The sequence below is a fragment of the Bombus bifarius genome, unplaced genomic scaffold (assembly GCF_011952205.1).
Source record: "Bombus bifarius isolate JDL3187 unplaced genomic scaffold, Bbif_JDL3187 scf7180000009473_frag, whole genome shotgun sequence".
Classification (NCBI taxonomy): domain Eukaryota; kingdom Metazoa; phylum Arthropoda; class Insecta; order Hymenoptera; family Apidae; genus Bombus; species Bombus bifarius.
Window position 1 is genome coordinate 16,424 of NW_022885143.1, and position 5,204 is coordinate 21,627.

The 5,204-nt window shown below is 37.4% G+C and overlaps 1 pseudogene; it reads right to left on the bottom strand.

Annotated features, from left to right (window-relative positions):
- Positions 1–4,198: 4,198 nt before the first annotated feature.
- Positions 4,199–5,084, bottom strand: LOC117215255 (annotated as a pseudogene).
- Between the last annotated feature and the right edge of the window lie 120 nt (positions 5,085–5,204).

The following is a 5,204-nucleotide window of genomic DNA, read 5'->3' on the forward strand; positions in this document are numbered from 1 at the left end:
CAAGTATGTTTTCTCAAATAGAAAATATTGGGAGCGTACACGCTGGCAAAACAATTCATGAATAGCTCGTCCTCTGCTTGTTATTTGTTTCGATACTGTTAGCAAACAAATTCATGAAACATACTGGTATAGCGTAAAATGAACATAAAAGTTTTGCGTACACTTGAGAGCTGAACTTTGGCTGTTATACGTATATTATATATATACGCACACAGTTATGTATATGTATATATATGTCGGAGATGAAAGAACACCGGAGCCTTTGGAATTTTGGATAATCCCACAACATTGTAACCTAGAGTCTACTATAGCTGTAATTGAACAATTGTAGTTATTCAATCCGATTGTAATTGTTCGAGAGTTGTGATAATGAGCTTGGGCTCGAGGCGACAGTCAGTCGCCGAACGTAGCCGCGGTCACGGGATGAACGCTTTGCCTAACAAAGGTATGGAGTAATTCTATTGCTCTCCTTAAAAGAAATATTCGTGGCGACACGCGACAGTAAACATTCCAACGGTTTCTGTCCTGTGGCTCGCCACACGCAGACCCTATTCTTCGAGTAAGATGATTGCCAGATGTCGATGCGTCTCCGCAGTACATGTTCGGCTAGCTCGAGGGCCCGTTATAAATCTTAAGGTTTAGTTAACTAAAGTTCAAACAGACAAACAGTCTTTGTCCCAATTACGGGAAGATAGGGGAGACATATTTTTCAACGAGCGGCGTCTCCCACTAGCAACTTTCCCTCGAGGGCGGCTAGCATCTTTTTCTAACCACCGATATGGAGATTGACCAATTAGCAGCAACGCCAATTTCCCTTACTTTCTGAACGAAGGCTTTTCTCGACGAATCCGATGATCTCGTGTCCTTAGACACACCCCATTATAGTTTTTCTCTGTGGCATCATCGGGACGGGAAAGGCATTCTCGCTCGCGATCTCATTGATGAAAGGAGTAACTCTTTACGACCAGTGAATATTACGCGTGCGACTTAGATTTTGTGAGTACGTTCATCTATCATCCCGTCGACCGCGAATTCGTTATTGAACCTAGGATCATTGTCATTAGTTTCTCGAGTACCTAACTACCACGGTTACTTGTCCGGTTCTATAATAATCGTATTTACACTAGTCAATGTCTTCTCTATTGCATAACGACAACGTGTAACCCAAACGAAGATTCGTTTCACGCCCCTAACCCTAATTCTAATGTAAACCCGACATCAGAAGTGGGATCAGTGCCGGTTATAACAGTGCAAGAGCTTAGGACCATCGTGCGCGAGTTAATTCCGTCGCTAGTGCAAAAAATCGAGTGTGGAATCTAACAATTTTTCGACTCCGCTGCATGATGCGCAGCTACCAATCTGATTATGGAGGAAAATCCTTTACAAAGCAGTGCCCTGAATATAATTTCAATACCGAGTGTCGAATCGACTTCTACGTAGTGGACGCGCTAACTGGTAGATCAAGCCATCCGGGTGAGTCGTTTCCATTTTACCCCGATTTCGGAGCCGAGTGTTCGCTAATTAAAGAATCCGTAGTCATGAGAATTTCTGGCAAAAGAACGATTGATATAGTAGTAATGCGAGGAATAAGAGATGTTGGTACTAAACGTATCGCTCAAATCTTGTCCGTTGCAGGTGTTAGTGGTTCGAGATAAATTTTTCATGTCCTGGCTGATAGTTATTTAAAAATACGATATCGCGATTGCTCGTCAAATTTTAAGCCAAGATCTTGACGTAATATTACACAAACTAGCCTCGCTATGTGTAAAACAAAAATAATTCATGCCCGTAATAAAACCGCTGAAAACGAGATCGACGTCAATGAAGTTGACAATGAGGTACGTGGTAGTGATAAAAGTCGATTAATCTTTCTTTTCAAAAATTCAGAGATTCATCCGTTACGGGTTCCCTACGTACTCGTACAAAAAAAATACAGGACAGTTAGAAGCACAATTAATTGATCCTAACATCGCCGTACAAGGAGTCCTAATAGACTTCGCGAGCGCAGAGTAGTACGTGATAGAACAAGCGACTTAATTACAGCCAAAAATCATAAAGCCTAGTAATTCACCGTTCGCGAGCCCCGTGTTACTCGTGAAGACGAACAATGGTTCAGATAGATGATAGGCAGATTTTCGAGAACTAAATAAATATACGGTCGCGGATCGGGATCCTTTACCCCTCATTGCGGATCGAGTCGCGAGATTGCAAAAGCGAGATATTTTATTATTCTGGACATGGCCGGTGGGTTTCTCCAAATCCCTATTCATCCTAATCCTAGGAAGTATACAGCATTGATTACCCTCGATGAACAATTTGGATAATAAGTTGTTGTTTTCTTCGAATTCTTTTGTGCCTTTGTTCGATCCATTCTAAGTCGATCTAAGAAAATAGATAAAGGGAGGGAGGGGCAAAGCTAGTTAATCTGGAAAGAATCCAAGCGTCAATTTCAAGCATTTACAGAGAATCAATCGGGCTGGTTAAGGTCGTGAGTTGAGCAATTATCCCGCGTTAGGTTCAATCAGGTTAGTCCCACGCGAAATTGATCCAACCATGCGAAAACGAGTGTATTCTGATTTCTGTCGCAGATACTTCTGGCTAGTGCACTTCTTTTACGCTTCTCGTCGCTACTTCTAACGACCAACGAAGATGTACGGCAGTCTGACAGTCTACGTGAAAATGATCATGATTGCGGTCTGTGTACCGCCTGCCCTTCTTTCTGTTCTTCCGTTAAAGACTGGTAAGTTGATACTGATTAATTATGCGATCGAAATCCTATATAATGGCTACAAAAAATATTTGCATCATTATTCTCGTTTCCTAATGAATCGCTGTTTTAATCAAGTTTTATATTGCATCAAATTTCTGTAGTTACACGAAAGTACTAAATTATAGAAAACTTGATATACACGGATTTAATTAATTGATAAATTAGTCGATATATAGGCATTATTATTTCACGTGAAATTTTACAACGTCAAAAACCTAACATTCCTGTACGAGCAGTATTAATCAAATTGTGAGAATGCCTACTGATAAGGAAGAAAGATAATATAGAGAACGCAGACTTATGGAAAGAGAATCCCTGACATTAGACACGAATACGCGATTTCACGAAATATTTTATGGTATATCTAAGATAGAGAATATATATAGAGTACATATAAGTATATATAGAGTAAGAATATATATAGAGTATATATAAGTACCAAAAATACATCCTAAGACGTGTATGCGATCTACGCTGTATGGGACGTGTTATAAATGGTTTCCGCCACTCAACCGCATTTGAATTTGTGAACACGATCGAACAATTGACACGAATTATTAATTCCCGTCTCTACTCTAGTAACGATTTGCTTTGGAACGAGGTCGAATCGTTCTGATTCCGCGCATGATTAACAAATAATTACAGAGGACATCAATTACTTGGATGGTCTTCCTGAAACTTGATCCAGTTTCGAGAAAATGAAAAATTCGTTTCTTCTCTTTGCTTCCCTGTTCCTTCTTTCCTCCTTTTTCCCTTTTTACATCGCAATTTACATTTATTTGTAAAGTTTGAATCTCCTCGATATTGAAGATGTTGAAGCTGCAAGTATGTATTTCATTTTAATCCATTCGAGACCGAGATTTAATTGTAAGACGATACCTAGGTGTCGCTACGATCTGAATGTTTAGTTGGAATGATTCTGTGTTTTACTCTCTCCAGGGTATCCTTTTCATACTTTGATTTTAAATCGATGACAATCTTAAATAGTATGCCTCATATTTTTAAAATATAAAATTATATACTATGTTTCACTATCTGAAATTGATTTTTGTTTAACACCTCTTTTTTCTTCTTTGGCAAATTTATTTTCTACATTTTCCGATGCCTTTTGTTTATTAATTATTACAGACTTGTCTTCGATTAATTTCGTCTTTAAAGCGCTTCGCAAAATTTTATTTGTGTTTGATTGTCTGGTTTGATTATAAACAATTTCTTCAAATTTTGGCGAAGTAGCAGGCTTTGCAGCAACATTATAACGACTGTTCCGTTTACTACTATCTAACATAGATGGAGATGGATTCTTGTCATCTTTATTCTCTAAAGACTTCTCTTGTGTATTAGCATCTAAATTTCTCGACATAAGATCTGCTGAAGTTTTTGATTCTGTAGTGTCACACGCATTTTTCGCTGTCATCATTTGGTCTTCTTCTATAAGCAAATGTTCATTATTGTAAGCATTATCTCTTGCTTTTTGTATGGATTCTAACGATATATTTTGTTCAACGTTGTCTATTGATTTTGTATCATTTTCAGCAGTTGATTTACTAACTGCTTCTAATTCCTTTGTTTCAATTTGGTTTTCTTTATTTGTATCGCCGTCCAAAATATTTCTCATTGAAATATTATCCTTCTTGTTATGATCTTTTTCTGCTTCTCCTAAACTTTTACTTTTTTTGTCAAACCATTCTTGTAAATTTTGAGTATCTTGTGACGAAGATGATGATAAATCATTATACAATACTGCAATATCTTCTTTCCTTCGTTTCACAGACTCTTTCTGATATTCTGTTGAGCTATTGACATCAAACATTAAATCTGTTTTAATGAAAATATAATCCTGTGAAGCGGTGTCAATTGATACTTTCTTTTCATAAGAATTTTCTACATTAGACTGCAATTCTTTTGAAAATTCTTTCAAAACCATTTCTTCATTTCCTACAGTAACGTCTGTTTTCTCCAAGCTTTTGTTCAAATTATTAGAAACTAAACTACCCTGATAACTCCGACTAGTAGCTGCTTTAATAGTCTCCTTTAACAGTTTTCTTAACTTGATTTCGTTCTGCTTCTGCATAGCGTCTAGTATGGCCCGAATACTTGGATCCACACCAGTAGCCATAGCCAAGCCGGTGAAAATTATCCTTTGTTCCGTGGTATATATAGAGTAAAACGAATGGTAGACCGCAGCATAGTGGTTTCCAACGATCCACACTTGTTCTAATTCCTCACTCAACGTCTTTCGTGTCCATTGACGTAGAAAAAGGTAAGTTATTGTAATATCGGAATATATTAAAGGTGTAATTTTGTCCGATTAATTATAATTTATTAATAATGGATTGAAAATACAGATATTAGTTAGACAGAGAAACGATGTTTGATTAATAGGAAAACTAAATGCAACGCTCGTATTTACATCAAATAACTTGACAACTATTTG